The sequence below is a fragment of the Camelus dromedarius genome, chromosome 7 (assembly GCF_036321535.1).
Source record: "Camelus dromedarius isolate mCamDro1 chromosome 7, mCamDro1.pat, whole genome shotgun sequence".
Lineage (NCBI taxonomy): Eukaryota > Metazoa > Chordata > Mammalia > Artiodactyla > Camelidae > Camelus > Camelus dromedarius.
In genome coordinates, this window is record NC_087442.1 from 32,137,318 (window position 1) to 32,162,965 (window position 25,648).

At 34.6% G+C, this 25,648-nt stretch overlaps 1 long non-coding RNA gene across 2 annotated transcripts in view; it reads right to left on the minus strand.

Annotated features, from left to right (window-relative positions):
- The window catches only part of LOC116154053 (uncharacterized), a 293,948-nt gene that overhangs the window by 37,116 nt on the left and 231,184 nt on the right, over positions 1-25,648 (minus strand). For both annotated transcript variants that reach the window (XR_010381777.1, XR_010381778.1), the window contains exon 3: positions 9,070-9,281. This is a non-coding gene — a long non-coding RNA (uncharacterized LOC116154053). The remainder of the gene's footprint in view (positions 1-9,069; positions 9,282-25,648) is intronic.

The window sequence follows — 25,648 nt, forward strand, 5'->3', positions numbered from 1 at the left end:
TAGAGCTGAGGCAGGAGAAATACAAGATGACCTTGGATTATAACGTAATAACAGAAATTAAGGAAGTGCTAAAAAAGTTAAGACACAACACGGTTTCATATGTTTTGACACATGTCAAAAGGATATGAGAGCCAACTGAAAGAGCTCCCAGTGTCCAAAGCCAGAACAATTAGAGCAACTAAATAAATAAATTAGTACTGAATTATAACACAAAGTATTAAATAAAATAAATAAATAAAAATTAAATAAAAATTGAATATATAAACAAATGGTGGAGGAGAGACAAGTCTTTCTAACAGAATTCCCAATGATAATTCCTTTCCAGAAGGTGGAGCCAAACTCTGCCTCAGTTCACTCCCTGCTCCCTCCACTTAGTAACTTTCTTACTAACTCTTGAGAGTTGGGTTTGTCTGAGGAAGCCCCACAACGAAGCATTCAGTGTAAATAAGCAACAGTGAAAAGCACCATAAGGGCTTTTTATGCCAAAAACAAAATTCAACTTCCTGGGTGACCACGGACAAACTGAGAACAGAAGGTTCTGTACCACCTAGAAACAATCAGGATAAACATTAAAAGCAAAACAAAATGAAAGACAGGCAATATTTGATAGAGCAAGTTTAATGACAAATTGTACTTAAAGTTATCAAGAACTGGCATTTGAAATTTATTGCAGGGAGATTTGTAATTTTTATTAAGAATTCCAGTAAGCCCCAGACTTCTGGGTAATGTGAATCATTGGGAAGGAATCTGCTGTTTTCAGGCCAAAATTTGATCTCTTAATGATGTAATAAGGTCAACAGATCATGAAGCCTCCATTAACTTACCTTATATTGACCCCTTTAATGACTTTGAAATGGATGATTTAGGCTCTATCAAGGACTGAACTAGGATTCCTACAGCTTTTTTTTTTTTTTTTTGCATTTAAGGTATATCTGTACACTGTTTTCACCTTTCTCATTTCCTCCTTCCTTCCTGACAATCCATTTTTCATTTGATACTCCCTTATAGAATGACTTGCATTCCCTTCATAAACAGAGGGAAGCATCAGGCACTGTCCTTAAAACTACAGGCAATACATTCAAATAACTGCCTAGTTGAAAAGTCCCTTTTTAATAATCTAAGGGTGAATATTATCGCTCTCCTCTAACAAAACTGAACTAAACCTATAATGGAAGGCCACTTTCAGGAGTGAGACTAACTCCTCCCGGACCAATCCCACTAGATACTCTGCGCAAATGAATCTGGGAAAAATACTCATTCCATACATTTCCCTCGAAAGGCCCCAAGGCACTGCAGACTAAGAGGCTTTGAGACATTCTCAGGAAAGACACATAAGATTTTGTCTTGTCCAGTGTTTCTCATACTTATTTCACCTGGGAGCTCTTCCCCTGTCCTCCCCGCTGACCCCCAAACTCCATTTTAGCAGCAGAACACAGTTTGGAGTTTCCTGATCTAGGATTTTATATTTCCATGTAAAAGGAATCAATCATCTACGTTGCTAAGCTTTGCCTACGCTCTTCTGATTCACTACCAATAAAAAGAATTTTTGCTTAATCAGGCATATTCTGCCTTACCTCTTACTCTATCTAACCAATGCTCTTCTCCTATGCAAATTACCAAATAGCTTTTTCAGATTCCTATGGATTGTCTATTTTTAGACAGAGAAAACATTATTTGGATTGTAATGATCAAATCACAATCTTCCCTAAGCTCCAACTCAACAATAGATCTGTTTACCCTGTTAATACTTAACTCATTTCTACCATTTAAAAACAGTTTTTAATTCACCATTAGCCATTTTGATTCAATCAATGCATTCAGTTAACAAAAAATTAGTATGCATCTAAAGTGTGCCAGATCCTTTTTACCATCCAAACATTAGTGCAGCATGTGCCACATTGCAGCCACTGTGCAAGGTACTGGGGATACCACAGTGAAAAAAAAAACATAGAAGTTCCCATGTCTAACATGGAAGATAAACAGAAATTATAAATAGGTAAAGTATTATGAAGAAGTGTAGAGAGCTACAGGCCCATATAATAAGTGGATCTACTCTGGTTTGAAGGATTGTAGGCTTCCAATGACGGAATGATGTTTAAGCTGAGAGTCATTCATTTCACAAATATTTATTAAGTACCTGCTCTGGCACCATATTAAAATTGGAGATGCAACATTAAATAACACAGATATAATCTCTATCTTTATGAAACTAAAAAACTTTGTGGTAAACAAACAAATCATAAGTTAGCAACTATATGAAGTGATAAGTAGTGAATAAACAAAATATAAGGAAAGTGAGACCTTCTAAAGGTAGTCAGAAGAGCACTATCAAAAGAGAAAAATCCAATCTGCGAACTGAAGAACAAAAAACATTTTCGGGTTTGGAGAAGGGTATTCTTGGTGATAGAAGCAGCAGGGCAAAGGTCCTGAGGCAGGGAAGAGCTGGGCCTGCTCCAGGACCTGAGAGAACACAGGCATTTTAAGTCTGATGAGCAGGGGAGACCAGCATTAGATGAAGCTGGAGAGGCCATGTCCCTACATAGGTCATGGTAATACGTGCATGCTGGACTCTCATTGGGAAAGTCTTGATGCATTTTGAGAGGAGTGACATAATATGATTTGGGCTTTAATAAGGTCACTTTGGTTTCTGCACAGAGAATGAAGAGAAGGGAGCCAGGAGAACAGGGAGGCCAGTAAGGAGGATGTTAAAGAAGCCAGAGGAAAAGAGCATAGTAAATGAAAAGGAGAGAAGTAAATAAATTTGAAATATGTTTGGCATTAGAACAATGAAATTTCCAGGCTTCAGCTTTAGTAACTGGGTGGTGGTGGTGTCATTTGTTGATTGAAGAGAGTGGGGGACACCAGATTTTTTGGAAGAGAGAACTAAAATAATGTTTTGGACAAGTTAAGTTTGAGATGTTTTTGAGACATCCAAGCTCAGATACCATCTAAGATACTGTACTTACAACTCTGGATCTTAGAGCAGGTGTCTAGGGATGAATACATCTATCCTAAGGGTTTTTTTTTAAATAATAGAATTGCATATTTTATTAAATACTGCTAAGAGGTCACATCATGATGAGGGCAAAAAAAGTTTCCATCTGATTTGGTCACATGGAGGCACATATCTGAAAAATGAGTGTGAATAGTTTAGGTGAAAGAAAAGGGCGAAAGAATATTCTACTCAAGAGAAACAGCATCTGTGAAAGTCCTACATGGTAAGGGGAGAGGCCAAGGCACCAGACATCCTGAATGGATGAAACATGGACACAAAAGAGTGAAGGAGAGAAGGCCAGGAGGGAGGAAGATATTTTATTACATACTAAGGATATAAATGTCAGATTACAAAGGCCTTGTTAGTATAAAAATATTTAATAACACTTTAATATTTTAAAAATATTTTAATAGTTTAACATTTTAACAATGTAGAACTCGGGTAGAAGAACTGGGCAGGGTATTCAGAGAAAAGATAAAACACTCTCAAAAGCCCAGCACCAAGGAGCAGTATGGCTCCCTTGGAGCACTGAAGTGCTTCACCAGGCTCGAGTACAGAGTGCTCTGGAATGTGGGGGGAAATATCCTACAGAGCAGTTATGGATCAGTTAATCATGAGGAGCTACGTATGGCATGCCAAAATGTTGGGATTTTACCCTGTAGACCGTGGGAAGTCTGAAGAATGCTAAGTAGATAAACGACACAATATGATTTGTTCATGTTCTGAAAAGATAACTCTGATAACAGTGTGGGAAAGAACTGGTGAGGCCATGTCTTGAAGTAACAGTCTCAATTAGGGGAAGTTTGTAACAGTATAGGCAAGAAATGTTGAGGGTCTGAACTAAGGTGCTGGCTGTGGGAATAAAGAAGAGGGAAAAGACAAATTCTCAAGATTTTAGAGGTAGAAACAAAACAATTTAATGACATGTGGAGGTAGAGGACTGTAAAAAGACACATTTAAGATTGTTCCCTGGTCACAGGCAAGTGAGTGGATGGATCTTGATGCCGTTTTACCAAAATGGGAACTAAGTCTATGAGATAGAAAGTAAACAAAATGAAGGATTCCATGAGGTCAAAGAGTGGATGTAATCACAGATGGAGTGACGGAAGTGGTGGAAGGGGAGAAGCTTGTAGTCTGAAAGAGGGATATTAGAATTTGGTGTTTCAAAGTGGGAGTGTTCCTAAACAGTGACATGGATCAAGATTTATTACCAAAGAATAAAAAGGTAGAAAAATTAAACGCAGCCAGACAAAAAGCCAGAACAAAAAAAATTAGATGCCTAATGCTTCTGAACATATGTTCAAGATGACTGACAATTTGACTTGAAACTTCCCAGAGGATAAAGTAAAGGTAGAAACCAAATCAGTTACAATGTTCCCAGTATCTGTATGATACAGACCAAGGAGTTGTTTATAAGAAGCCCAGATTTCTACCAGTTCAGGATATGAGAAACTTTTCTCCCATGGTTCTCAAAAGAGGGCACTGACTTTGGTTTTTAAACTGGGGTGTGCTTACCTCTAAGAGTCATGCCAAGTGCCTGGCGCTACTTAGACCAGATAAACACAGTTTATCTTTGTGGAATTTTAACTTATTTGAAAATTTAGATGAAAATACAAATAATTATTTATAAAATCAACACTGATTGTAGCAGCAGAAAATAATGGTAAACTTCTAAGACAAAAATGTGAGGGTACAATTAATTTCTACATGTACAGTTAGATCCCAAAACTAAGGGATACTGATACATTCTCCTCTGTTTCTTGAAGGTTATAAATACTAAGTGCTTTCCAAAAATTTCTATCAATTTAAAGGCTGGATATATAAGATTCTAATAATAACTATCATTATGATTTTTAAATAGATTTTTGTTCTCACAATGGAGGCTGGTGGCCTAATGCTAATGAAAGCAATGCACTAGGGGCTAAAATAACGCAGAATACTACTCAATTCTCTGCTGGTCTGATTTGATCCGAAAATCAATTTTATCAAGGGTTAGAATGCATATATTTTACATAGTCCTTCTAGAGTATTATTTATTTCAACAGTTTTTTTTTAAAAATAAATATTAGCAGAGAGTTTAAGGTTATATCATTTAATAAGTATCTGGAGTATATTTTATATTACCAGCTTGTGGTTGATTTATATATATTGATGATAAAAATTTCAGGTAGAAATTTAGATTTACAGAACCTAAGACATAAAGGATATGTCCCTGAAAAGAAGGACACACTAGCTATTCAAGGAAATGAGCTGAAGCATCACAGAAAGCTCACTTCAGTGTAAATAATTCTGTGGGTAACCATGAGGGACTAAATGTCCTTGGAAAACAGCTTTGCATCCATTCCAACATGTACACAAATGGATAATCAAGTTTCCAAAGGATACATCAAGAGCACAGCCATGATCATTTTAAATTGGAAAAAAATTAATCAGGTGCTACTAAACACCTGTTACAGATACGAAAAAAATTTTTTTCAAAAATCCTTCCGAAGATTATTTGTATTTAAATCATGTGACTTCCTGATGACCCTTTAATGTAAATTGATTTACACAATGTATCTTTAAATAATGAGCAAGCTGGTTTGCTGAATACAGCAGTTAAAAAAACCTCAATTTGCCTTGGCATTACTTGAGAAGATTTTCTAAACCACAGATCCTCAGGTCCTACTCCAACACATCCACTCACTGAGAATCTTTGTGGGTGGGTCCCAAGAGACTGTACGCCTAAAATGCTTCCTAAGTGATGCTGATGCATCCGGATTCAGGGACACTGCAAGTCTGTTCACTATAAACCAGATAAAGGCTGGATGCTCATTACCAAAAATGATAACTCTCTTCTTGCAATAGTTGATGATTAGCCATTCTATCTGACATTAATTAGACAGCATTGCTGACACCATTCCTAACTGTGACGGTAATACAATGTTCCCAAAGCACACAAAAGAGATTATTTTCCTCTTCTCTCTAGTTGGTGAGCTAGCAGGTGTCTATGCCAAACTCACTCAAAAAAAGTATCAAGTTACTAAATGACTAGCTGAAGAGGAGGGAAGCCAGTATACAGTCGTGTTTTATCTGCTGGAAATTATTTTCTGACTCATCAGGAGACTTTCTAAGTGCAGGTTATGTCAAAAGCTACTGGCCTGTACTGAATTCATTTGTTTAAACCTTTAACTGGTTCACGGAATTAGAGTCAAAGGCTACACAAAGATCAATAAAAGCTACTTACAATCCTATGTTGTTCTTGACAAATTTGTCCCATAGATGATAAAAAGCAATAATAGATCCTAAATCATCATCTACCTCTCTCATAAAATATTGTTCTCAGTAACTTCAGCTTAATAATTTATCAAAAAGGAAAGTTTTGCAAGATTAAAAAAGCCTAAAGTTAGCAGACAGTAAAAGTTGCACACTGTTTTTATTATGATGACACTCTATATTAAGAGGAAGACCACAACAGAGTCCATAGCGGTTAATAAATCAACATAGGATTTACATATATTTACATTTTTTTTGTGATTTTGATTACTATTTTTTTTAACATTTTTTATTGATTTATAATCATTTTACAATGTTGTATCAAAATATATTTACAAAACAGAACATTAATGTTTTCAGTCATAAATCTGTGGAAGTAAAGGTTTAACTGACAGAAATTGAGAAGCATGATGGAAAGGTGAAGTGGAGAGAGTAGAGAGACACTAATAATCTTATCAAATAGTTGGGGGATGAATGGTCAACAGATGCTCTCTAAAGTTTCATGCAATAAGAAATAGAGTTTTTATTTAAGATTTTATTTTTAGAGCAGTTTTAGGTTCAAAGCAAATTGAGAAGGCAGCACAGGGATATCCCGTAAACCTGTGGCTCTCACACAACCACGATCTCAATAATCAACATCCCTCCACCAGGGAGGTACACTTGTTATAACTGATGACCCTACACTGACTTCATAATTACTCAGTCCATAGTTTACATTAAGGTTCACTTTTAGTGTTGGTTCCTATGAGTTTGGACAAATGTGTAATGATATGCATCCATCATTATGCTATCATACAATTTATTTTCAATGCCCTAAAAATCCTCCAATGTTCATCCCTCTCCCACATCTTCCCCCAATCCCTGGCAACCACTGATTTTTCACCGTCTCCATAGTTTTGCCTTTTCCAGAATGTTGAAGTAATACCGTATGTAGCCTTCTCAGCTTGGCTTCCTTCACTTAGTAATTTAAGGTTCTTCCATGTCTTTTCATGGTTTGATAGCTCATTTCTTTCTAGCCCTGAATAATATCCCACTGTCTGGATGTTTATTTATCCATTCACGTATTAAAGGACATTTGGTTGCCTCTAGCTTCTGCAAATTATGAATAAAGATGCTATAATCATCTGTGTGCAGGCTTTTGAGTGTACAGAAATTTTCAGCTCCTTTGGGTAAATACCAAAGTACATGATTACTGGATCACATGTTGAAAGTATGTTTAATATTTTAAGAAGAGGCCAAACAGTACTCCAAAGGGGCTGCACCATTTTGCATTACCACCAGAAATGAAGGAGAGTTCCTGCTGTCCTACATCCTTACCAGCATTTGTTGTTGACAGTGTTCCAGATGTGGCCATTCTAATAGCTTTGTACTAGTATCTCATTGTTGTTTTAAATTTCAGGAGTTTTACACAAGTTTTACAGTGTTGCATTTTACATTTTGGTCTGTGATTCATTTTGAGTTAACTTTTGTGAAGGGTTGTAAGGTCTATGTGCAGATTCATTTTTCTGCATGTAGATGTCAGTTGTTCCAGCACTGTTTGTTGAAAAGACTATCTTTGTTCCATTGAATTGCCTTTGTTCTTTGATCAAACTCATTCTAAAATTTACATGAGGAGGCAAAAGACCCAGAATGCTGACACAATAATGAAGGAGAGCAAAGACGGTGGATTGTCATGACCCAACTTCAAAACTTACTACAAAACTAAAGCAATCAAGACAGTGTGGTATTGGCAAAAGAATGAACAAATAGATCAATAGAACATAATAGAGTACCCAGAAACAGACCTCCCATAAATACAGTCAACTGATGGTGTCGTTGAGTTTAACTGTGTCCCTACTGATTTTCTGCCTGCTGGATCTTCCCACTTCTGAGAGAAGGATGTTGAAGTCTACAACTATGATAATGGAGTCATTTATTTCTTCTTGCAGTTGTATCAATTTTTGCCTCACATAGTTTGATGCTCTGTTGTTAGGTGCATACATGTTCTAGGCTGTTATGTCCGGAGTTGGTGAATTGACCCCTTCATTATTATGTAATGCTTTTCTTTATCCCCGATAATTCTCCTTGCTTTGAAATTTACTCTGTCTGAAATCAATATGGCTACTTCTGCTTTCTTTTGATTAGTGTTAGCATGATATACTTTTCTCCATTCATTTACTTTTAGTCTATGTGCAACTTCAAATTTAAAGTAGATTTACTGTAGACAACATATAGTTGAGTCTTGTTTTTGGATCCACTTTATCAATCTCTGTCTCTTAATTGGTGCATTTAGACCATTGATGTTTAAAGTAATTATTGACATAATTGAATTAATATCTACCATATTTGTTATTGTTTTCAATTTGTTGCCCTTGTTCTTTGCTCCTATTTTTGTCTCCCACTGTATTTTGTTATTTTAATCAACCATTTTATATAATTTCATTTTCTTTCTTTTCCTAGCAGATCAGCTACACTTTAAAAAAAAAACAAAACTATTTTTAGTGGTTGCTCTAGGTTTGCAATATATGTTTACAACTAATCCAAGTTCACTTTCAAATAATAACATATTGCCTCACAAGTATGTGAGTACCTTATAATAAAATAATTCCAATTCCTCCATCCTGGCCTTGTATCATTGCTGTCATTTATTTTATATATATAAGCACACATCAGTATTTTTCTCCAAAATTTACCAAAAGAATCTGGTTGAGCTACAGGAGGTAAAACTCATAAAGTATAGGGGCCCCCCATTTGACTGGGTCCCTTGGGATTTTTAACTCTCAAGAGTTATCCACACTGAGCCTTCAGCAATTTATCAATTACAGTTCAAGTTTTCCTACCTTGGCACTGGTTCCCCTGGTGGTTTCCACTCATGAGTCTCTGCTACAGGAAGCCATGACTCCTTATGTTGGCCTGCCTTTTTCTCCAATCTCGGGGGCAGTGATTTGCCCTGTGTCCTCCCCTCTCTCATGGATCCAAGAAAAGTAGCAGTTTTTTTCAGACTGTTCAGCTTTTCAATTGTTGTTATCATGGAGTGGCAACTTTCAAGAACCTAGTATGTGGAACCAGAAATGAAAATACAGAAATAGAGTTTTAACATAAAAAAAAAAAATAGTCAACAGACAAATGAAAAACTATAATAACTGTTAAAATGGAGAGGATTTTTGTTGAAATAAATCTTCAATTTTCACAATGCTGAATTAATAAACAGAATCTTACACTGACATCAATAAATTATGTCTAATATTTAGTTGCTTGGTAATAACTGGCATGAAAGTTAAAAAGATACTTTTATGGTAGGAAGAACAAGTAGCTGTGTAAGTTGGTGAACTGAGTGGGATGGTGGACAGTTATTCTCCATTATAATCTCTTCTGCACTGTTTGATCCTTTTAACCTTTTATGCAAGCATTACTTTGAAAAAAATATTAAAAGGGGAAAGAGAAAAAGCTGAATTCTATATATTTTAGAGTTTATTTTGATTTATATAGCTGGCAAAATTATATAGCTGACAGATATCAATTCAAAATCAGATTTCAATGATCTTTCTTGCGAAATTCAGGAAACTGAGTCCTAAAATCTCCCACTCAGGCTGCAGTTTCAATACTGGGTTGGTTATTTGTTTGTTTCTGAGAATATAAGTTTATAATAGTTTAGCCTCCAATATAGCCTATTTGAAATTTCATTTCCTACATTTCTTCTCTCATCACTAGAATTTTCTTTTGATTGTTGAAATTCCTTTAAAGAATAACAGAAAGGCAAAGCTGTGATGTTGTGATGATCCTCCCATACAAGCAGAATCATCTAGACAAGAGCAAAAAGAACGACTTAGATGGAAAGGCGTATGTTCCTATTTGGGAAGAAATTCTTCGATTTGATGCCTAAATTACTTAAAGAGTAATTTTTAATGCCTCCTAAGTTTTAGGCTGTTGAATATTTTTTCCTGAAGTCCCTGAGGTTTGCACTCCTGTGTATGCCACCTGTGATTCTGCAGCACATTATTCTGGATGATGCCTCAGCACCTGCTGGAATTCCTCTTAATGAGGTTTTTGTGAATAGATGTTAAAAAGCCATACTTGGTGGATTTTGTAAAGTCCAAGCTATTTAATTATATTTTCCCAGATGTGCTCAGTTTCTCTGTTACCAGACCATTCCTATGAATTCTCTTAAAACTGGAAGGTAACTCAGAGCCTCAGAAACAAGTGATTCAGGCATATGCTTAATTGTACCCTACTAACCTTCCTCTGTCATCTCTGAATGATTTCATACTTCAGTGACAGTAGAAAAAGAGTATGGGAAAATCATATTACCAAAACTTAGGGGAAAAAACAAAAAGAAGAAGAAATCCTCAAAGAACCTTAAATGCATACTAAGTGAAAGAAGCCAATCTGAAAAGGCTACCTACTGTATGACTCCATCCACACAACATTCTGGAAAAGGTAAGACTATGGACACAGTAAAAAGATCAGTGGTGGCCAGGAATTGGTGGAGGAGGTGGGATGAATAGGAAGAGCACAGAGGGTTTTTAGGTGAGTCTATGTACATAGATATGGCACTACAATAGTAGATATATGTCATTATATACTAGACCAAATCCATGGAATATACATCACCAAGAATAAATCCTAACGTAAACTATGGACTCTGGGTGATAATGAGTCATCAATGTAGGTCCAACAATTGCAATAAATGTACCACTATCATTCAGGGTTTGATAGTGGAGGAAGTTGTGCATGTGTGGGGAAACTACTTTCTGCTCAATTTTCCTGTGAACCTAAAATGCTTAAAAAAATAAAGCTTATTAACTTTTAAAAAAGCCAGTTCTAACACAAGTTACTGTTAACATTTTAAAATTAAGGGGAAGATTTGCCTGTAAAACACCATAGGAATATTTTTTCCTTACTTAAATTTCCAGCCACTCTTTCCCTAAATGTTTGGCCAATTGAAATTGCCACTACTTGGCCTATAGGAAGAATGCTTGATACTCATTCATCTTATTGCAAATTTAACATTTATCATTCTGCTTGGCTTAACACTAGAAGTATTAGTTATGATAATAAGCACAATTAGGTAATTACATGGGCAAATGGAGTGTTTCTCAAAGATCAGAAAAGGAGAAAATGGGATTCTGCTTTAGCCACTTAAGAATGAGGCCTCTGCTAGTAATACATGGACAGACGTGCTGGGGCTCAGTTTTTTTCTTAAGTAGAATCACTGGATGGACACAAATACTTTATTTCTAAGCTAAACTTTAAACCTTCTGTAATTTTCTTACATCTCTCTATACAAAATTACTCCTTTGATTGCCTTTGGGAGCCCGCCTTCAGCCAATGCCTTTACAAATAAGCTGAAGGGCCAGTCACTTGACTGGGGATGATCCTGTTCCTTTGTTCCAAATATATTAAAGCTAATGAAGGATGTGGCCAGGGCAAGTGTAGGTAGAGTGGTGTTTCTCTATGCATCCTTGCTGTGAATTCTCTGACTACCACCAGACTCTCTTTGCGTAAACATAAGTGGCAGAGAAGGCCTATTTGGGGCTGTCAAATTGCTAAAAGTGTAGCTATGATAATCAAGAGAATCACACAAAACAGAGAGCTGAAGGTCAGGCTTTTGTATAGAAAAAATTTAGGAATAAGTATGGAAACTGTGGGAAAACAGTCAGGAGGAGGAAAGTTTTCCTCCTGCCGCAAAGTGGAGCAATGTCATTGTGTCCTGCTGCCCCAGGCAGAGAGTCGGCGTAGCCAAGGGATTCTATTACCTTTTAAGTAGAAAACTATGTCACTGTTGGACAGTTCTACTAATTTAACATGCTACAGCAAAGCCCATATAAAACATTTCTGAAGTCTTTATTTTTTTTTCCATGACTAGTCAAATCTATAAACCTATGTTTCATATCTCACATAAAACATTTTCTTCCTCAACTATTTCTTGTCTTGGCTTTTTGGAAATTACAGTGACGGGGCTTCATGTGACGTTATCTTGCCTTACTGAGGAATTAATTTCATGCATGAAGGGGCTATGCAATATCCCAGCAGGACAGGTCATCACTAATAGTGCAGCTCTGAATCCTGCAGCAGTGAAAAAGAATAAGAGACTCACTGAAGCTTTCTGGCTTGGGATTTTGTTGCTTTCTAACTAGAGACTGAATACAATAAAAGTAAGGACGCTGAGCCCACCAGTGTCACTCATCCTCCAGCTTTCCACTTGTTGGTAGAATGTATTATGGGGAAATGAGTGGGAGTGAACTTGGGTTACCATACTTGTGCATTTCACACCTATATGGTAAAAATGTCTTTCTCATCCCCTTGGAAAGAGATAAAATTGATAGAGACAGATGGAAGCTTCGCCTTCTTTCTTTGAGGAGGCGAATTAATACAATTGAAATGAGCGATGTGCTTACATCGACTGACTTGCTAAACAGGCTTGTCTTGATATTGAAAGTGTAGTATATTAAAATACAAGTATATTTAAAATATAGATAAATATTTATAGAGATGCAACATTAAAGGCAAGAAATCAGCTGGGCTGATGAAAGTCGGAAGGGAGAGGGTCTTCATTAGGTTTCGAAATTCTAGTGAGACATTCATTTGAGAACACAGCTACAGCTTAATTTTAAAAGGACAAACACTACCATTTACTAAAATAGAAATACAGAACAAAAGAGCCCTAACAACTTGAGAGAATTACTTAGTAGTAACTTAAATAAAGCATTTTTTTTAAAAAAAAAAGTCTAGCTTTATCATAGAAAATAAGGTTTACTGATCAAGATAATAATAAATTTCTACTTATAAATAAAAAAACTCAAAATTTTAATAAATTAGTTCTAGCTTCTTTAAGTGGTCTTAAATGGTAGCATATAATGATTCAAGTCTACTTCAAGTGTCAGAAATTTCTGTATACAATGAAATGTGTAAAGCCTTCTTCCTTTGCACAAACGAGAACATTAAAGACAAATGTCCTGGGTATTACAGAATCTTTTCAAATGTACAAACTACAGTATCAGGTGTAAACTATGAAGCCTTAAATATCAAAGTTAGAAGAACTGATTGGCTTTGATTGACCTGAATCTCATTTATTAATTACCTGAATCTCATTTATTAATTACCTGAATACTGGATAGATATTTTGTTTAATATAAGTATGTTCCACCATGTCTGATGTTGCAGGGGAATATAATAGACCTAAAAATGAAAAATTAAACAAAACAAAAACAGAACAAAACTGAATTGTGATTCTATAAGAACACATTTCCAAATCAGTTAACTCTCTTGCATTAAGAAATACTAAACCCTCTTCATGAACTTCTAAAAAAAGTGGATATTTATATAGTTGCATTATATCTTTAATGTGTAATAAAAATAAAAGAACTTACTTCACTGAAAGTGATGACCATAAATAAGTTTTTATTATATGAATATGTTGCACTAAGCTCTTTCTCCATTACCTATTTAGTAAGTAATAAAATGGTCTAATGCATTTGGGTTTATATATTTGTTTTTCTACTTACGAAGACCAAGACACTAATGCCAGTGATTAAATGAGCTTGGTGCAGAAAAGTCATTTGTAGGTAGGCATGTCAAATAAGTAAAATATTGTTTACAAAAGTAGTATGATTGTGAATAGAATTCTTTTTAATAAGCTACTGATAGAATTTCCTTCCTCTTTTATGTTATTAATTTATTATTTCACATTAGGAGTAAGATGTTCCCAATCCATTTTCCCCCTTATTTTTCACAATCTGCCAAATGAAATGGTTAGGAAACAGAACTCAGTACTTCTGTTTCTCCTGTAATAGTTTTCTTGGAGGAAGTGTATAGATCTTAAATTTATGGTGATAATGAAGGTTCCATCTGTCCACAAATACACTAGTAGAGCCATTTTTGTGACACTGCTCACTCTGTACTTTCCAGGTCACTGAAAAACAGGACAGAAGGCTCTGAGCTATGTGCTCTGCTAAGTGGAACTATTTTGTTTACATGCACCAGTGCCCCGTATGCAGGGAACCACAATGCAATCAGAGCAAGATACATAAAGGATAGATTTATTTTATAGCCTGGCTTAAAAACAGTAAAGACAAGTCCTCTTGGCTTCAGATGTTTAATTTGTTTGATCAAATGCTAAGAGCTGTATTGCTCAATGGTCTTTTATCATGTTTAGTGACCATGAAGGATAGAACTCAGGTGATGCCTTCTCTTAATCTATTTAATAGAAGTGTTCCATATATGACACAAAATTTAAATAGACTGTCCAATAACTGTGAGATTCTTACAATGATTTCACAAAGATTAGATTCTTGGAGAAAATGCTAAAACATGGCAGAAATATGCATCATTAGAATAGCTGTTCCAACAAGCATCATCTGGTTCCAACTTTGTCTCATGCAAGTAAGGAAAACGCCACTGAAAAAGAGGGATGGATTTATCCCAGTGCTTGCAAGCAGCTGTGTAAGAAGCCATCTAACTCTGCGGTCAGTGTTCCTTCTATCACACTTCATTGCCTCTCTTGTACATGTTAGTTGGCAGACAATGAGATGCAATGTTTGCTTTCCTGGATCTCTAATCACCATCCTGAAGTCACATTTTCATGTAAACTGATACTTTGGGGGAAAAAATGAACTAGTAAATAGGGTCAGCTTAAGTTAAATATGCAGTTTTCTATATGGTGCATTTTGAGAGCTCAAATTGAATGAGCTCACAGTCCAAAAATTTATTCTCCAAGTCTGTTGGGGTATATGACTATACCATCATTATAGTCACTGTTAAGGCATTATTGGGGGGAAAAAAAGCTAGTTAATATGCAAATTTGTTTATCCCTTGTTACAGAACATATCTGGGAATATGGCATCTAGATAGGAACCACTGCCTAGGGTCAAAAATGCAGCAGAAACATTCTGATCATGGAACATGGTATCCATGAAGCTTAAACACAGGGTGGCAGCTACAATCAGGAGTGGTGGTAGGTGACTGGGAGGAATTCCACAGAAGAAAGCACTGGGTACCCAAGGCTGGCATAAAAGAAAATTCCAAGGATGTTGAATAAAACTATCTCCCTTACTACTTCACCTAGAGTCATTAGTGCTAACACGTATTTTTAAGCTTCTTTGTCTGAAACCATGTGTTCAGTCCTCTGTGCTCTACTATACGGAGAGAGTTTTCAGTCAAAACCTTTTGATATGTAACCATCCCCAACTTGCTCATTTTGCAAAGAGATAAAATACCAAGCTTGGAATCTAAACATTTGTCTTTACAGTGTTGTAATTCCTTATTATATGTGTGGTTATTTATCTTTAAGCTACTCCCAATTTAAGGTCCCTTATCTGTAAGCCCATGTCTCTCTCCCACACCCGGATTTCCATTAATACTTCACTAAGAGGCCAGAGACTGTAATAGGACACCGCCACATGGGAAAGGTAAAGGCCGGTCCTTGTCTTGTGATCCAAAAGTATTAAAGGAAGAACAGAGAGAGGGGGAAGAGAGACCAGAAATAATATATAAATGTTCTTATGACGGAGGGCAGGGTTTAACATTCCAACACTGTTCTTCATTTGCTTGAGTTGAGGACAGTACCCAAAAGGCCTCTGATCTTAGATGGAGCAGAAAAAGCAGCTGCTCTGTGAGTCAGCAGGCCTGCTATGGGGTTTACTAGGCCACAGGCAGGATGGAGGACATGGCAGAGGTTCAGTGGGTGCAAGGCAATGGTGGGAGCCAAGTGAGATGAGGGAAGGCTGCCAAGCTCCAATCATGCCAAAAGAGGCCAGACCAGATGTGTACACTGATACCCGAGTTCAGTCTGAGTGCTGACAGACTGATCAGAGCACAGCAGATGAAGAGCATCCTTGTTCTGGTCCAGAATGACCAAGGAAGTCCATGGAGATGGCCTACTTCCCCTCCCGCCAGAAGGACACAGTCAGTTCTCCACATTTCCTAGAGAAAAATAAGGGGAAAGAAATAGAGGCTTGCAGAAAACTGAGCAAGGGTACAAGTGAAACAAAGTGACCACTCAAATGACTACCCTGGACTAAACTTTAAACTGAACTAGATTACATGTATTTTGTTTTTATTTTCTTGCTATCCAGATCATTTACATTAGTGTGGTGTGAGTAATTCTGTAACACCATGCATGCACACATAGTCAAACTGGCTATGGATTCACTGAACCAGATTCTATCCTGTTGTTTAATAAAGGAAAATGGTTATTGCATTAAAATGTATCTTGCGGCGCCTCAATACAACTCTAGAATGATTGTGTTCCTAACAGAAGGTAAGGAACAGATGTAAATTATATTTAATTAATTCTACTTAAATTTGTTTTGTTTACATAAACTTTAAACTAGGCATTTGGGATCATATTCTAATTAGAAATGCTATAGATCATAGATTCCTAAACTTTCTTAGTTCAAAGCACCTTTAGGGTCTTAGTAACATTTTTAACAAGTCACCAAGACCAAAGCAAAACGAAATGACAATTTAGAAAATAATGTTAACAGTTCTTTTATCCAGTCTTAGATCCAACAACTTAATAATACATCTTTGTATCCTAACAAAACCATTGTAATTTGAAAAAGTAATGCAATTTAAAAAATTTTTAAATTTTACTTTTAAATAACAACAATTACTTACTAATGAGATGTGTATGCCTGTTGAGAAATGCACAATTTTTCAAACTATGCTATCAGATTGGATATGGCTAGTCAACCTCTTTTTCTTTTCCATATTGATTTTTGCATAGTACATGTTTGTAACTGATGAAAACACAGCTTTGTGAAGGTATGATTTTAATTAAAAAGAACTTAGTGTGATTTAACGTAGAAACTGTGAAGTATTTCAAGTGATGTCTGGCAGTTACTAGGTATCACCGTGTTTCCCTTAAAAAGCCAATATACCCCCATGTTGCCTCTGCGAGTTTGTTGCCGTGCCCCAGGGCACCCTGGAGTATAGAAGTGTGTTCTTTCAGAACATCGATTAAAATTGGATAAGAATAGTCGGATTGATATTATTTACAACATTTTTAGAACAATGCTTGGCACTTAGTGAGTACCTAATAATCGTTACCTATTAAAGTGGGTTCCTCCTCCGCAGATACAGAGGACCAACTGTAATACGATTTATATACAGGACTTGAGCATCTACAGATTTTGCTCTCAGGGGTCCTGGAACCAGTCCCCCTGCCAATACCGAGGGACAACTGTTTAATTACTATTTCTAAGTAAGACTTCCTCTGATGGAAATTAGCCTATTTTAGTGATCAAGCACCGCAACTTTTGCTTCATCTCATTTATTGAACAAAGCATATCTTGTTTAGACATGCTTTGTTCACATATCTACTGTAGCAGTTATATATAACTGTCATTTCTTCGTGTCTGGCTCTACCTGCAAGCGGCTCCAGGACAAAGAGCACTCTTACTCATTTGACATCCCTAAGCCTTGAACTTTGCTTGGCATAAAAAAAGTTTAATAAACATGCATGGAATGAATGAATGATCAAATGCAGCATAGCAGTTCCCAGTGGTACTGAGCATCAGGTCATAAAAAACATGACATTTAATTATCAAAAACCACTTAATGTTGTAGATCTATTCTTGAAGAATTTTGATCTTAGAGTAGTCGGCTTGGCTTATTGAGACTAGTCAATTGAAAGGTCATACCCAGAGAAATGATTTAAGCTTCCAGATTTGCAGCACTTGATTTTTTTTCTAGACCACTAAAGAAATCAATATGGTTGTCAGAATGATCTTTATGTAATCATGTCAAGCATTAGATCCTTTCAAATCTGAGTATTAAGAATTTGATAAAATGTAAAGAAGGCATCAGAGAATGTGATAAGTTGGCTAAATTTATTTCTGAGGTAGAATATAAACTTACTATACCATCTGCCTGAAAATACTTGTTCAACTCAGAACAAGGAATTAAACAAAGGTTTTCATTCCAGGCATGCTTCAAATTTTTAAAGTTTCCCCAGACACTTTATAATTTTTTTTAACTAGAAAAAAAATTTGTATTGTAGTTAAATTGACCTATAACATTGTTAGTTAGTTACAGGTGCACAGTGATTTGCTACTTCCATACATTACAAAATGATAACCATAATAAGTCTAGTTACCATATTTCACCAAACAACATTATTGAAACATTATTGACTATATTTCCCAAGTTGTACAATTCATACCCATGACATTTATTTTGTAAATGGAAGTTTGTACCTCTTAATTTCCCTTACCTATTTCTCTCATCCTCCCAAATCCCCTCCACTCTGGCAACACCTGTTTGTTCCCTGTATCTATATTTCTATTTCTCTCTGTTTGCTCATTTGTTTTGCTTTTAGGTTCCACATATAAGTGAAATCATATAGTATATGTCTTTCTCTGTTTGACTTATTTCACTCACTGTAATACCCTCTAGGACCCTCCACGTTGTCACAAATGGCAAGATTTCATTCTTTCTTATGGCTGAATAATATTCCACGGCATTTATATACCACATCTTCTTTATCCATTCATCTATGGGCACTCAGGTTCCTCCATATTTTGGCTATTGTAAATAATGTTGCAATGAACATAGTGCATATATCTTTTCAAATTAGTGTTTTTATTTTCTTTGGATAAAAACCCAGGAGTGGAACTGCTAACTCCTTTTTCATTTTTAATTTTTTGAGGAATCTTCACACTGTTTTGCATAGAGGCTGTACCAATTTACATTCCCATCAACAGTGTATAAGCATTCCTTTTCTCCACACCCTCTCTAATACTTGTTATCTGTTGTCTTTTGGATAAAAGCCATTCTGACAGGTGTGAGGTGATATCTCATTGTAGTTTTGATTTGCATTTCCCTGATAATTAGTGAGGCTGAGTATCTTTTCATGTGCCTGTTGGCCATCTGCATGTCTTTTTTTGGAAAATATCTATTTAGGTCCTCTGCTCATTTTTTTTAATCAGGTTGTTGGGTTTTTTGATGTTGAGCTGTATGAGTTCCCAGGCACTTTAAAGTGGAATATCTTTGATGCTCAACTGAACTGAGTTTCACGTACTTGATCATGGATACATATTTCTTGGTTTATTACTTAATAATAAAACTTTGAGCAGTTTAAGAATTAAAAAGCTGAATATTACTCAATTTATTCAGTTGTAGAAAATCTATAAGTAAAGTATACCAAACCAAAGTTGTTTCCAATAAATTTTTGCAAAAATGCTGGCATAAAATTTCTACAAGATTTTAAGATTATCTCTGAGTGTAAATGTTGATACAGGAGAACATTTCAATTTTAATTTTCAAGTGAAATTATTGTCTGAGTCCTTATACCTGAACCTACTGGCATCAACCGTATCACTAAAATAGTGACTTGATGAAGAGACACAGATGAGGGGCTTATAGAAATGGGACTTTGCATCCTTATTTCCCAACTTTAGGTTCTCACACAAGAAAATATATGTCAATGAAGACTATGAAGATCAAGAAACAAAAATACTAGGAACTAGAAAATAAATCTCCTCCACTACAACTAACGACCCCACAATACATTGGAATTTAATAGTATTTTCTCTGCTTTATATCCCTAAAATCAATAAGGCTCATCATTTATAGAATTCTCCTTCTTCAAAGAAAGATCATTTTAATCACAAACCACAGTATATGAGTTGTTTTAGAATTTCCTTTAACTCTCAACTAGCAATGCCCCCCCAAAACTAAATTACATCATCACGCATTGTTTCCGGGCATGCAGAAATTACAAATTTTATATTAGTAAGTTTCTGTTATTCTCTCCTTAAATTGCTAAGCATTGTTCACATATCCTAGAAAGTGAATAAAACAATGAACTCAAAGCAATACCTAACATAGACTTAAAATATTACCATGAAAATAGCATTCTATAGAGTATATGTTTATTCTGATTTAATATTAAACTACTGTGAAAATAATCATTTTCTAAAAATTAAAAAATCTATTTTAGTCATATGCCTTCTAATATATTTTCTTGTTTGCCATTTGTTTTTTTAAAACATTCCAGTTGTTAAAAGAGACGTTTGCTTTAAGAATCTTGAGATGAATATGCAGAATTGTAAGATTCAAAATTTTAATCAATAAATATATGGCTAAATTGGTCATTTCAATAGGATAAATGCCTTTACACTCACTGAAAAAATGCACTGTTGTTCATAAGTAATGATATCTTAATATTATAAATCTAATTATTCATTCATACTGTGGTGGATAATGTCATTAGTAACCCCCAAATGTTCATTTGTTTCCTTGCCTTGAATTTAAAAAGGCCTAGCATTTCATAACAACAAAACTCTAAATATGATTAACTATACAGAAAATCCCTTTAATGATTAGACGTTTAGCAATTATTCATTAATACTGAATCATTAGGCTATAAAGTGAGTAGACAATAAAAATATACAAGATAAAAGAATCACTCCTTCCATCATCTTGAGAGCTTATATCATTATGTAGCTAACTGCCAGGAATGAGCTGGAGGTAAGACAGAGCTAGACTAATTCTGGAAAAACTGAAAATCACACAGCCCTCTGACTTTCACTTACTTAAGAAAATCCTTAAAACCTCATAATCACACAACCTTTAAAAGTCATCTTAGAAAGACAGAGAACTAATCATCCAACTTAAGTACACTTGGGATCTAATAGCCATTTCAGGCTGCCTCCAGCTGTAGACATCTGCCAAGTACAGTTATTCATTTCCAGGACAAAATGGAAAAAAATTATTCCTACCTCTGACATGAAGAATGGGGATGTACTTTATCCAACAAACTGTGTGGTTTCTATACTCCCCAAATAGTGAGAGTAGTATGAGTAATTTTGATAGCTAGATCTCATGCTGAATCTTCCATCTAAATACTTTTAGAAGAGTGGTACATCACACACAATGATACGGTTTCTGGTCTGCAGCTTTACTTTCACCTTTACCTCACAAGAATACCATGTCTTATGTTAGATAGCCATCTAGCTGGATTTATTTCTTTGCCTTCTTAAAAGATGTGTATCAAAATGAATTAAAACTGTTTCCTACAAGCTCATAAAAATCACTAGTGTGATGATGTAGCAAGTTTTTACTACAGGGAAGAAAAATGAATGTCATGTTAGTCACTGTCCTTGTTTCTGTTGTTTAACAGAATCATTTATCTGAAGAGATGCTATAAACAATGAGGTCACTGTCATCTACTGCTTATTAGAAAAATCCACCCTGTCAGTCAAAAATATTTTTAAATACCTTAAAATACCTGAATGATGAGCATAATCTAAAATTAGAGACAGCTTTGTGGAGCAGATGACATGAGACATTCTTGGAAGATGGGTAGAACTATGACAGGTGGAGATATAGGGGAAGGATATTTTGGGCTAAGAAATTGACATTAGAAAACAGAATATGTTCAAAAAATGACGAGTATACTGGTATGGAAGGAATGCAAGGCATTTGGGGTGAAGAAAGAAAAAAATCTATATACGTAGGATTTTGAAAGTGTATTGAGACCTGACTCTATAGAGTTTTGAATCCCAGGGTAAGGTGTCTGGACTTGGCTTCAATAGATAACGAGATGGCAAGGTTTCTGGGAGAAATACATATTTAAAAGAACAAAATATTTACACATATTTTAAATAAACTTTTAAAAGGTTCCAAGGAAAGGATTACAATCTGAAGAATGGACATATATCAGATTGACTTTCTTTAAAAGGAGCATAAATAAATTAAATACCCAATTTTTTTATTCTACATAATTTTTCCTATAAACATTTTTGATATAGGAGAATCTGTAACAACTTAGAATATATGCTTACTATATAGATAGTGTTTCACAGATTTTGAAGATGAAACATACTATTACCATCTGTTATTTAGTGTCAATCTGCACTTAAAATAACAAGGTTAGTATCATCACTAATAAGCTTTTTAATTAAGTTGTAATCCTTTTTTTCTTCACTAAGCAAATATCAAAACAATATGATATGCTTTTCAGTTACTTAAATTTGGAACAGATTTATTTAAATCTCAATAGCTGGCTGCATTTCTTGAAAAAAGAAAACACTTCTTAAACAGCTTTTAGAAAAGAACTATTGAAAGCTTCAAGTTTCTATACAAATATCAGATACAAGTAAAGTATTCTGGAAGACTTAATTTGAATGAATAAATATATTAAAATAAGTAACAAAACATTGTCTTTATATTTTCTTAGACTCTACCACATCTCATTTGTTTCTACTTTTCCTATATTCTTATTTTCTTTTATTTTCTAGTTATATATTCAATCTTTTAAAATATTTATTTCCATTATTTTTCTTGTCTAGTGCTCTTCTTTACACTAAGTATTAAAAAAAAAAGAATGTATTGAATGAGAAAAACCACTTTAAAATATACAATTTTTTTTAATGTAGTACATGTACTTTGAAAACCACATTGGAAAATTCAGAAGAGTATAAAGAATAAAAGCCAACCATTCTCCCAATGCATAGTTACAAAGAGACAACCAGTGAGAATATTTGATGTACCTTTAGAGCATTTTTATAGTGTATAAATGTATGCAATGTTTTACAAAATCATAGTAACATATTTTAATCCGTTTTTAACTTTGAAAATATATCAAATACTTTATCATTAATTACTTGCAAAACTAATTTTAATAGTTGAAGCAGTTCTTCTTTATATATTATGATTATTTCTTATTCTTAATAGGATGATCCAAATTCTTTCTGTGGTAAATCTTTAGAAATATCTCTTAGTAGTTCATATAATACATTCATAAATTGTCCCAAACTTCATCAAATGGTATAAATATGTTAAGAAGATACTGGTTATCTTATGTTATAAAGAAAGTACATTTATTATAAGGAAAATACAAATAATAAAATAAAATGTTTGATGATAATATTCAAAGATAAAAGCTGTTAACTTTTGCTATATTTCAGCTAGGCCTTTTTTAAAGGCATATCTTGTACATACAGTTTACATAAAACTGCTTTCTTGATTTCACATTATATATAACAGTTTTCTTATAGCCATATATATTATTCAAATTATAGTTGTTTGAATGGTAACTACTATCTAAAATATGTGATCAAAGTAAAAAAAAAAATCTAGAACTTATGAATACTTATAATTCTTTTAACCTGAGATAACAATTTCTAACATTCTGATTTATACTTTCTTAGAGCTTCTTCTATTTTTCTATTTACACACACTTAAAAATTAAAATTAAAATGCTAGCATACTATATTCAAGAACTGTTTCTTCTATCTCTATGTGATCATCTATGTTAATTTTAAGTAGCATCTATGTACTGAAATCTATAGAAATGGCATTTTCAGAATTCAGATTTGCCTCTGTCCCTTATAAATTTATGAAAGAATATCTCTTGGACATAGATAATATAAAATTTTATATGTATATTATCTTATAAACATACATAAAATCATGTATATGTGATTATGATGTTCTATCAGAGGGCAGTTTTACTAAATACTACTACATTGGTCTCCTGAATTACTGTGCAAGTGTTAATGCCTGAACACTGATAAAATTGACCATCTCCCTACATCTTCACCAACATTTGTTAATAAATTCCTTCCTACCACATTCTAATCCAGCCTGCCTATTGGCCTGTGCAGAAGATAGATATACCTTGGAGAATGACAGTGAATTACCATAAATTCAATCAGGTGATGGTGACTCAAATTTGAACCTACAGTTCCAGATATTTTATTGCTTGAACAAATCAGTACATTCTCTGACACCTAGTTTGCAATTACTGATCTGTTCAAGGCTTTGTTACTTGATATTTGTTCTGATGGCTTGTAAAGACCATCCCAAGGTTTCTTTCAGTTGGCAGGACCAGCGATATACCTTCATTGTCTTACCTCAGGGGTATGTAAATTCACCAGACCTATGTCATAATCTAGTCCACAGGAAAAAAACTTGATCACTTTTTCCTTCCCTTCCCTTTCCCATCATACTGGTCTTTAACATTGAGGCTATAGTAATAATTGGACCTAGTGAGCTGAAAGCTACACACATTGACAAATTATTTGCAGGCCAGAGGGTGAGAACAAAATCCACAAAAATTGAGAAAAATTACATTTCAGTGATCATGGAATTTAAGAATAATAAAGACATATGTTCAACATCTATTTATGATTTTTAAAAAAAGCTCTCAACAACGTGGGTATAGAAGGGATGTACCTCTATATAATAAAGATCATTTATGACAAGCCCACAGCTAACATCACAGTCAATGGTGAAAAGCTGAAAGCATTTAAAACAGATACATAGATCAATGGAACAGAACAGAGAGCCCAGAACTTAAATGGTCAATTAATCTATGACAAAAGAGGCAAGAATACACAATGGGGAAAAGAGAGCCTCTTCAATAAATGGTGCTGGGAAAACTGGGCAGCCACATGCAAAAGAATCAAACTGGACTACTTTCTCACACCAGTTACAAAATAAATTTAGAATGGATTAAAGACATAAACGTAAGATCTGAAACCAAAAAACTCCTAGAAGACGTAGGCAGAATGCTCTCTGACATAGGTCTTAGCAATATTTGGGGGGCTCTGTCTACTCAGGCAAGGGAAACAAAAGCAAAAAAAGATGGGACTTAATAAAACTTGAAAGCTTCTTTACAGCAAAGAAAACCATCAACAAAACAAAAAGGCCACCCCTTGAATGGGAGAAGATGTCTGCAGATGGTATATCTGAGAAGGGGATAATATCCAAAATAGTTAAAGAACTGATAGAACTCAGCATAAAAGAAAACAAACAACCCAGTTGAAAAATGAGCAGAGGATCTGAATAGACATTTTTCCAAAGAAGACATACAGATGGCCAACAGGCACATGAAAAGATGTTCAACATCACTAATCATCAGGAAATGCAAATCAGAACCACAATGAGATATCATCACGTAACTTTCAGAATGTTTATTATCAAAAAACAAATGAGTATTAGAGAGGATGTAGAGAAAAGGGAATGCTCATGCACTGTTGGCAGGAATGTAAATTGGTACAGCCACTATGAAAATAGCACAGAGGTTCCTCAAAAAATTAAAAATAAAATAGAAGTCAGCAATTCCACTTCTGGGTATTTATCTGAAGGGAAAAAAATCACGAATTTGAAAAGATATATGCACCCCTATGTTCACTGCAGCATTATTTACAATAGCCGAGATATGTAAGCAACCTAAGTAAAACAGATAAATAAAATGTGGTATATATATATATATATATATATATATATATATATACACAATGGAATATTACTTAGCCATAAGAAAGAATGAAATCTTGCCATTTATGACAACATAAATAGACCTAGATGGTGAAATAAATCTGACAGAGTAAATAAGTGAAATAAGACAGAGAAAATCAAATAGTACATGATTTCACATATATCTGGAAAACAAAACAAATGAACAAA